This window comes from Asparagus officinalis, chromosome 7 (assembly GCF_001876935.1).
Source record: "Asparagus officinalis chromosome 7, Aspof.V1, whole genome shotgun sequence".
Classification (NCBI taxonomy): Eukaryota; Viridiplantae; Streptophyta; class Magnoliopsida; order Asparagales; family Asparagaceae; genus Asparagus; species Asparagus officinalis.
In genome coordinates this window covers 7,416,765-7,427,397 of record NC_033800.1, presented here as the reverse complement: position 1 = coordinate 7,427,397, position 10,633 = coordinate 7,416,765, and positions in this window count along the sequence as shown.

Below are 10,633 nucleotides of genomic sequence, written 5' to 3'. Positions count from 1 at the left end.
ATCTGGCGCCCGAGACAGCAAACACTTGTTTCTTGTGTTCTTTTGATCTTTGGATGATCTCCTTTTAAGCTGTATTTGGATATCCATCAGCATTTTTTGACGCTTACAGATACCCCCTCCAAAGTATTCCAGAATCAATCTTTTATAGAGGAGTTCTGGGATGCTTTGGATAAGATAGGTCTTACTTATGATCCTTTCAATGCTTGGTTGAGTAGATCGTATAGAAGAACCTGTAGATGGCTTTAACACTTGATCTCTTTGTCTCTCAGTCTATTCAGTGCTTTGTAGAATAGCTAAGGTTCTTTCGGCATGGCGTTCATCGCTTGACCGTCGTCGAGATTTTGAATTGAAGCTGGAATTTGTACTTGTGAATTCAGCTTTTGTCATCAAATTGATACCGCATTGTTAATCACTGTATTAGTCTTCATAGGAACACAGTTTATACTCATGTATTTTTTTTTTGAGTTCTCGGGAAATAGTTTAACCTCGTATACCCGTTGGGAGGTAGCCAGGTTATTCTTAAGAATATTTTGAGTGATATTCTCCAGATACTTCCTGTTGATGGTAGGGAAACAGTTTAGACTCGTGGACCTATTAGAGTAATATGGTCTCTTTTTTGTTGGTAGAGATAAACCCAATGATGGAGAGAAAGAATTTTATATTCTATCTCCTGGTCTCTTTTTTGTTGGTAGAGATGAACCCGAAATCAGAGAGGAAGAATTTTATATTCTATCTCCTGGTCTCTTGTTTGTTGGTAGAGATGAACCCGATGATCGGAGAGGAAGAATTTTATATTCTATCTCCTGGTACAAAGGAAACTCGAAGTGGGATCTCCACCTAGAGAATCTGGATTTGTTTGAATAATCCTAACTGTCATAAGGTTTGATTATCCAATTCAAAGTTGGACCTTTCGTTCTCAAAATGAATCGAAAGGAGATTTTGGCTGTGGTCCTAACTGTAGTAAGGTTTGACCAAGTGGGAGTTTCGAGGTGATCCTAACTGTAGGAAGGTTTGATCACTCGATTTATGGACCTCTCGTTCATTGAAGGAATCGAGAGGGGATTTTGGCTTTGGTCCTAACTGTTTAAAGGTTTGACCAAGATGGGAATTTGAGACGATCCTAACTTTTTAAAATATTGAAGATCGGATTTGTGGACCTCTCGTTCATGGAAGGAATCGAGAGGGGATTTTGGCTTTGGTCCTAACTGTTTAAAGGTTTGACCAAGATGGGAATTTGAGACGATCCTAACTGTTTAAAGGTTTGATCGGACTGTTTAAAGGTTTGACCAGATGGAAATTTGAGATGATCCTAACTGTTTAAAGGTTTGATCGTTCACTTTGAGTGGACCTCTCGTTCATGGAAAGAATCGAGAGGGGATTTTGGCTTTGGTCCTAACTATTTAAAGGTTTGACCAAGATGGGAATTTGAGACGATCCTAACTTTTTAAAGGTTTGATCGTTCAATTTGTGAGGGACCTCTCGTTCATGGAAAAAATCGAGAGGGGATTTTGGCTTTGGTCCTAACTGTTTAAAGGTTTGACCAAGTAGGGGTTTAAAACGATCCTAACTGTTTAAAGGTTTGATCGTTCAATTTGTGGACCTCTCGTTCACGAAAGGAATCGAGAGGAGATTTTGGCTTTGGTCCTAACTGTTTAAAGGTTTGACCAAATGGGGACTTGAGACGATCCTAACTGTTTAAATGTTTGATCGTTCAATTTGTGGGGGATTTTGGCTTTGGACCTAACCGTTTAAAGGTTTGACTAAATGGGAGTTTGAGAGGGAAGACTGATCCAACAAATTGATCGAATCTCATCTCAACCTAGGAGTATTCAGAAATCACCGTGGGGATGTAGTATTTATCACTTTGTTTGTAATGATCGGGTTGTCCCTAAGAAAATTACATATAGCATTCTTCCGAGAACTTCCTGTTACATGAACCATCCACCCCCAGCTTCTCTTATGAAGCTGGGTTTATCATTATATTCAGCTGCATGATCGGGTTATCATTAAGAGTACTATGCATGGCGCTCTCCAGGAACTTCCCGTGAAAGAAAGGAAATAGTTTAGACTCATATACCTGTTGGAGTATCGAGGAGCAGTTTATACTCGTATACTCTTCGGAGTGAGATGGAGAAGCAGTTTATACTCGTATACTTATCGGAGTCAGGGAAAACAGTTTATACTCGTGTACCCAATGGAGTATGGGGTCGTCTTTATTCGGCTTGTTTCGCCATTATGATGCCGGAGTCAATTAATGCTTGGATCTTATTTTTGAGTCCAAAGTAAATATTGGTGGGATGAAGAATCCTTCTGTGGTATGCACAGTAGTTTGGATCTGTAATCATCTTAGCACCCTCCTGATCTTTAATAGGCGGTAGCTCGATTTTATTATTGGCGAGGAGGTATTCCAATATGGCTGGAGCTTCATCATCTTGGAAAGAATACTCCTTTTGGAACCTCGGATCGAGAGTCGCGTTCACAGCGATTGTAGATGTCGTCGGTTGGCTTTTCTCAGCTTTCTTTCTTTTAAGAAAGTGTTCAGCTTGTTCGCCACGTAATTTTAATTCTTTCTAAGTTTTGGATGGTACAACCCCCAGGGCTTCTAGGACATCGATGGAGAGATTATTGTGGCATGTTTACAGGATAAACTCCTCTGTAACAGGATCTCTGCAATTCATTGCCTTGTCACGGAAGCGCTTGACAAAATTATCAATAGACTCTCCGTCTTTTTGCTTTTCATCCAAAAGGGTTCCGACTGACACTTCGGTGTCATCATCGAAGAAGTTGCTGAGGAACAAACTTTCAATGTTATCCCAGCAATTGATGCTCCCTGGCTTGAGCCGTCGGTACCAATCGAAGGCGGGCCCACGAAGGGTGCCAACGAATGACCGGACCATTAAAGCCTCGTTTCTAGAGATCATGCCCAAATGAGACTTGAAATAAATCAAGTGCTGAATCGGCGAGCTTTTCCCGTCAAACGGTGTGAAGTTAATCAGATTGAACTTTACCGGGTACGGTATTGAATCCCATTCTCTTGGATAGGGACATGGAATACCTGTCTTTTTCACTTCTTGAGCCGTCATCAAAACGTTGATTTTGTTTTCAAGCTCTTGTATTTTCTTGTCCTCATCTTCATCTCTCTCTGAGTGATGTCGAGCAGAAGTTATTGGGCCACCCCCAGTGTTACTAAGCGGTGCAATTGAACCACCCCCAATGTTGTTATTGGGAGGATCTGTTGAACCACCCCCAGTGTTATTGTCATTGGGAGGTGTATCAGTCATAATGACTTCATCCACTTCTGGATCACTGTCATCCATAATATTCTGAGTGTGGCGGATGGATTCAGGAGGTTGAGACCATTGAGCTAGCAATTCTTTTATTTGTTGGATAGCCAACTCCATCTCTGTCTTTATTTCAGCTCTAATTTCTTCACGTTGTTTGGCTAGAGCTTCTTGAAGCATTTGAGCGAATTGATCAGAGGTGATTGTGAGTACTTCTCTGGTTTACCCTATGCTAGATGATGTATCATCCGAAGCGATCGCAGAACAAGTGTCCGAGAGCTCATCCTCTGATGACATTCCTTTATGCATTCTCTTGTAGTCTTTACGCCTGATAGCTCCTAACTGGAGTCGAGACATCCGTCGGGCAATTCTTGAATCGACTTTTCCTCCCGGGGAAAAGTCGGGGTTTGGTTCACTTGAATGCCACTTAGATTTTCCTTTATCAGCCATGTTGATGGTGACTTCAGGAAATTCATCCTCTTGAATAGCAAGCTTCTTGTTGAAACGTCTCGGTTTGGGCTTTGACATTTCAGTAGAAAGTCTTTGGAACACAGAAACTTTCGGCGGAATGGCTTTAAAGCAGTTGCATTTGGACAACACTGCTTTGATAAGTTTTTTACATACACAATGACGATTCGTTTCTCGAACAGTCATTTTATGTGATTTGTTTCCACCTTTAGTTTGATAGTACAACTCGTCAGCATGGTGACGGCATTCTCAGGACAAATTATTGTTGCCTTTGAGCGATCCAAGGTTATTTTAGGAGTCATACGTTTAGAACCACCCCCTTGCGGGTGTGGAGTCTTAACGGGCTCCGAATGCTGATTTTTCACAACTTCAGACTTTGGAATCCAAACTTGGCAGAGTTTCGGTGGTTCTTTGGTCACCGTTTCCTTCTTCCTTTCTCGTCTTTGTTGTAAGAGAGCACGGGCATGAGCAGCGTTTGCACGACGTTTTTGTATACGTTCTTTGAGGGTCGAACGAGCCCTTTTGACAATAGTCCATTCCTCCGTCGTGAGTTTAGCAGAGACATGAGTGATTGGTCGTTGAAACAACTGAACCACTCGATGCCTCCTCGACTCTAAGTCCGCATGATAACAAACTCCGTCGGGTTGTTCCAAGGCCTTAGCCATTTGGCGAGCGCGGCGTTAACGTTGTCTCTGACGAGCTCTTTTCGTCAATGCCGGCGGGCTTTGATTTAATGACTCCTTAATTGGAGAAGAGTTATTATGAGCAGAGAGGTTGCGAGTAGAATCCTCAGCAACAATTAGGCGAGAGTCTTCATCTGTAGTGTTTGACAACTCGCAACAGAAGATGAAATAAAATCTTCCTGCATTGCAAGGCGAGGAAGACTTGACAGGATGAGGCATGACAAATACTCTCAACTCTCTGATCGAACCGTACGTCGCCGTTGATTTCACCGGGATCTTGATGATGGCTGCGGACACCGGGTTCAAAAATAAAGGCAGCGAGACCGTTGGCTCCCACTGTGTCGCCAACTTGTTTGCCGTCAAAAGTTGACTTTTCATGGGAATTCATTATAGTCTTATGGCAAAGAAATATAAATAATTACAAAGAAGTAGCTTTTATAGACTCCTTTTACACAACAAAAGAAAAAATTACAACTCTAGAACGAACGCAGGTCGATAATAGAAGAGAATCGCGCTTGCGTGGGATCTTTGCCTGTGCCGGGGACGAGCGCTTTGATCGTGCGACCACCAATCAAAGATTTCTGCATTGAATCGATGAGGGTTTTTAATTGATTCTTCTTCGTTTATCGAATGAGAATTTAGAAAATGATATCTTATCAAAGTAGATAGTCGTTCTTCTTTGAAATCAAGTCAAAGCTCGAATTCAAGGGATTGCTGAAGCTCAAGAACTCTGCTCTGTCTGCTCTAAGTGCCTCCAAATGATTAGAACCTCCTTCAAAAAATGGCCTACGGTGTATTTATAGCCCTAGGAACAGTTGGCGAAACAAGGCTCGCGGAGACAGATTTGCAAAATGTCTCGGCTGCGAGACAGTGTGCTGTCTCGGCGGCGCGAGCAGTGTTTGCGAGATCGTGGCCGAAAGAAAGATAAAACAAATGTCTCGGAAAAGGATATATAATAGATATATAATATAGATAATAAGATTTCAATCGTTATTTTAAGAAGATATAATAAAAATGATTCTCCCACGACGTTTTCCACGTTCGCTGAACAGTTAGTGGCACTGTTGGCTGTTATGCAAAGTGTTTGACCTACTGGGTGTCTCACGTGCGAGACAGTAAATTCTGTCTCGCACGGTGAGACAGTAAAGACTGTCTCGCGTGAGCGAGACAGTAAAAGTCTGTCTCGCATGGCGAGATAGTCAAGTCTATCTCGCGTGCGAGATGCGAGACAGTCAAGTCTATCTCGCGTGCGAGACAGTAAAGACTGTCTCGCATGCGAGACAGTCTATACTTGTGTTCTTTTTGACATTTTGGATGACTTCCTTTTGAGCTGTGTTTGGATACCTTTCAGCATTTTTTGACGCCTACAAGTTGTAGGCACTAAAAAATGCTAAGAAATAGAGCAAGGTCTCGCTACAATCATGACGAGGATCGTCACAATGACGAATCTTGTCTCAGCCAACCAAGCTCGTCATTGGAGACGAAACTCCTCTAGGAAATGGAGCCAATTCAGGGGGCAAAATTCATCCACAGACGAATCTCGCCAAGCAGCGCCTCATTCCTCAGAAGACGAACGTTGTTATTTGAGACGAAATTCGCCCAAAAAACAAAACTCGTCAATGAAGACGAAGCTTTTTCATAGGACGAAGTTCGTTAGAAGAAGTTCACGAGGCTCGTCACGTAGCAAGGCCTGACCATCAAAGACAAAGTTCGCCACGCAACGAAGCTCGCACAGTCAGACGAACCTAACCACGCAGCGAGACTCGTCTCACCAAATGAGGCTCGACGCCAGGAGACTAATGGCCATGAAGACCCAGTCAGCCCACGTGGGCTAAATTCAAGGACCTTCTTTTGGAGCTTCCATGATCTTTGCGTTAGTTATACGCTAATCATTATACATAGCCGCAAGCAGCTATGAAAAAAGGACCTTCTTTTGGAGGCCTAAGCATAAAAATTAGACGCACATCAACAGTAGCCGCAAGCAGCTTGAGCACTCGACAGAGGTTAACTTTCCCCTCGAATTGGAGCAATCTTGCTCTGATCGTCAACGAGAAGTAAGCTCGATACGAGTATCGCGCAAGGCATCTCATCGCTATATATAACCCACGTTAAACAAAGGAAAAATCAAATCAACCTTCTCCTCTTCTGTATTTGAGAAAGAACGATTGTATAAAAATTCTTACCGAGTGATAGAATCTCTTCTCACGACTAAAATAGTCAAGAGAACAAGTCGTTTCGTCTTTTTCGAGACCCAATAGAAGATGGCGACCATAATGGGAGAACTCATTTTCTCTGAAGAAATGATCGTGGCGCTGTCGGACAAGACTATCGTAGGTCGAAACCCTCGTCATCGAGTTCGACCAACCTAAGTATGAGGACTTCCTCCCTTCCCGCACTCCAAGTCCCAACAGAGCACGAAAGTGCCGCAAAGTCTCATACGAGACTCAAGCCAAATCGGCTTCTGATCACTCAACCCGAGTTTGTATCTAGGAGAAATCCTCGCCTCTGAATGACGAAGCTCCAAAAATCAGCCGTCATAGACGCCATAGACGCGTAGTCCACTGCCAACTTGCTGTCAAAGAGGGCAAGGCGTCATAGACGCCAAAATCAAGCTCGTCATGAAGCCCGCGCCTTAGCCTCGCTAGATGGCTTCCATTATCAGCTTAGAAATGATGTGGCTAGAGCTTACAAGAGGGTCGAGGCTCGACTAACTGAGGTTCGTCAAAATGACGAATTGAACCCCGTTCGCAACACGAAGCTCACAGCTCGTACAAGGCTCATCCAAAACACCGAGTGCATCTCCCTATCCAGGTTCGCCCTACTGTCAAGGCTAGTAAAACTGGAGTGCATCAAAATGACGAACCTCGCTTCCGACCTGAGGCTCGCCTCATTACTAGGCCATGTCCACATGGCCAAGTCGAGGTTCAACCAAGACGACAAGTTAGCCTCCCGAGCCAGGTTCGCCCAACTAACGAACCTTGTCTCCAACATAGGAAGGACGGGCCACTCAGATTCGCAAATCTCTAACACTTAGAGACCCTGGTGCATGCGTGGCCAAGTTACCAGAACTAACTGGGGGTGGTCATGTTACTGATCTTCGTGATTGCCTGGTTCGTAAATACAGTATGAGCCAGATGAAATCGTGTTACAACTGTGAGAAACTCATCTCCACAGTGCTTTCCCGATGCCAATGTGGGGGACCGTCACCTAAGCCCTCAGTCTTTGATTGACTGTCTGAACCGTCGACAATTTTGTCATCTAGGAGAGAACGCTTTCGTCCCAAAAAGCAAGTTCCCAAAAATGAATCTATTAAACTTACGGTCAATATGATTAGCAAGGGAAAGGGCAAAGGTCCGACTGGTCCTTCCGACTCTTCTAATCCTGAATTCTCTCCGGGGCTAAAAGAGTTATTTATTGAGCGAGACGGCATCTTTCAGTGAACCCGCACCCGAACTGGCTCGGTGACTCCACTGGATTACCAACGTCTGGCAAATGATACCGACGGGAAACTTGACAACTCACCCTTTGCCACTTCCCAAGCATCTAGCACTGATCAAAGTGAACATGTGAATGCTCATATGGTCGGAAATGCAGAAGAATTGGCGAGAAGACTAGAGGAGCAACAAGTTACTCTTCTCCAAAACCAAGAAACTATCAAGCTCATGAGAAAGACGATAGACAAGCTCTTTAAGGAAAAGGAAAAGAAGAAGAAGAAGAAGAAGAAGGGTCTTGGCGAAGCCTCGGGATCTGGATATTGACGACCTCCACCCGAAATCAGAGGATCTAGCCGTCCAAATCAAGAAGATACAGACACGGGGGTTGATAAAGAGGAATTTCTAAAAATTCATTCTGAATCATCAGAAGCCGAATCTAATTCTCACAAGAAAGAGCGAGACCAGAAATTGGACGACTTTCAAAGCATCTTGACACTTTGAAGCTCAAGAGAGACTCCAGAAAACCTAGAGTTGCTAGACCATACCCTGCCGAATGGGACGCTGTTCCTTATCCTCTGAAGTTCAAGCCACTCAACCTCTTACAGTTTGATGATAAAGTCTCTCCTACCTAGCATATCTATTAATTGCAGACGCAAACTAGGCACATAGTGGTAAACGATCCCATTATGACTCGACTGTTCATTAGTACCCTCAAGGGGTCGCTTTTAATTGGTTCCGCAAATTGAAGCCCGGGTCCATTAATTGTTGGAAGAACATGGAAAGTGTAACGCCCCTCTGGGAGGTACATAAAAATTTGGGCATGACCTATCTGTAATAAAAATGGTCAACCTGCTAAATCTTTATGCACATCACAATATAAATATACTAAAGGGTGAAAAATAAGGCAGTGGAGATGTATATGCAATATGCATGATCACGAGGTTGACAGCATAGTCCATAGAATACCAAAATAGAAGAACACTAAAGGGAACTACAAAATATTACAATAATAGCAGTGGCTACAATATTAGTACATGTTTTATAAGTTAAAAATACTACAAAAGTGAACATAAATTAACTCCTACTAAGAGTTTCCTCCGGAGCTAATCTTTAAATTCAGGGTCTGCAATGCCCTTATCCTTGCCAGTTGTATGACCTGCGAGTGGATTCAGAGACAATAGGGGTGAGCCTAAGGCCCAATAGGTAACCATAAAAACCTCGGGTACAACACAAGGGAACGAATGAAAATGATAGACATAGATATCAAACTTGAACAAAGGGATCTCAACATCGAGTTGCCATTCTTATATCGCTATCATTGACCGAAATGAAATAACATATAAAGATGAATAATCAAGGTCTAATATTCAGGATTCCAAACTCCCTAATCATGGGATAATCAATAAACCACGCTTGCCTTTATACACCCACTGGTGAGCGTCCTCACACAGGGCATTGTCCCTACCAGGACACATTACTATTACCATCCACCGGTGAAGCTTACTTCACACAGGGCATAATCCATAAATATACACTATCAATTATCAACAAAGAATGGAATATTATCATTACCAATAGTCGAATCATCGAAGCAAGTCGAAATGTTGCAATATAATCTTTCGAGGACATCAAAGATATAAAACTGATATAAACAACATTAGGATAACAAATGGCTAAGAAATCACAAACCAACACATGAAGTGAATCAAATAAGAATATTACAAAAGTGATAAGATATACAAATTGGCATGAGAAACTAACTCACGGGAATTTCAAGCGGGTGTGTCAGAAGTCGCCTCCACGACCTTTTTCAAGCGGGAGCTAGACCTCCTCGAAGACATTGTTTCAGTGGTAGGAAAGATCTAGAGATCGCTGGAGAACTTCGGAAGTAACGAGAGAAACTCGTTCAGGGAATTAAAGACAGAGGTATGGGGACTCCAGTGACCTCTGACTTGACCAATCAAGTCTATTTATATACAGCCGCCATGCTGTTGCAATGGTACGGAGCTCTAAGATAGAACTCCCGCCTGAACGCGATGTCTGCGTTATAGGATAAGACACATGATTCAACCCTGCTTCCCAAAGTGAACAAACGCACATCTTAGGACTGCGTTCTTTATTTCTAAATGTCTGTTTAGACTTGCGTTGCAAGAGTTGGGCAGAGAGCTGATCTCTGCGTCTCGAATTTTAAACGCAAAGTTCACCATTACGTTCCAATTTCAAAACAACGGATTCACCCCCGCGTTTTCAACATGACATTTACCCTCATGTAAGTCATGTACCATAATATCTTCTGACATAATTGTCAAACATCCCCAGCGTGAGCCCAAACTAAATCAGTTGACAAAACACCTCCAATATCGTCAAGTTAACATTACACTTTTGACGGTCGTCATCCCCACAGAGTCAAGATTAGCTCACTTCATTATTCACAAGGTGAACTCTCCTGATAAATTCAACTTGTCGACTCTCGTCAATAGAGCGATAAGTCCTTAAAAAACCAATCAAGTTAACATTACACTTACTCTCCCCATGGAGTTCCAATTCAGTTTGCATCATTCTCTAGATAGCAGGCTTCCCAATATCAACTTATCAATCCTCATTAATAGGATGATAAGTTCACAAAATTGTTCAAATTACAACTTATTTATTAACTCTCCCCAGCAGAGTAATAAATAATTTGTTTATCAACTTTCTTCAGCAGGGTGATAAATTTCTAAAATCTTGTCCAGATTACAAGTACTAAAAATCATCTCCTTCGACGATA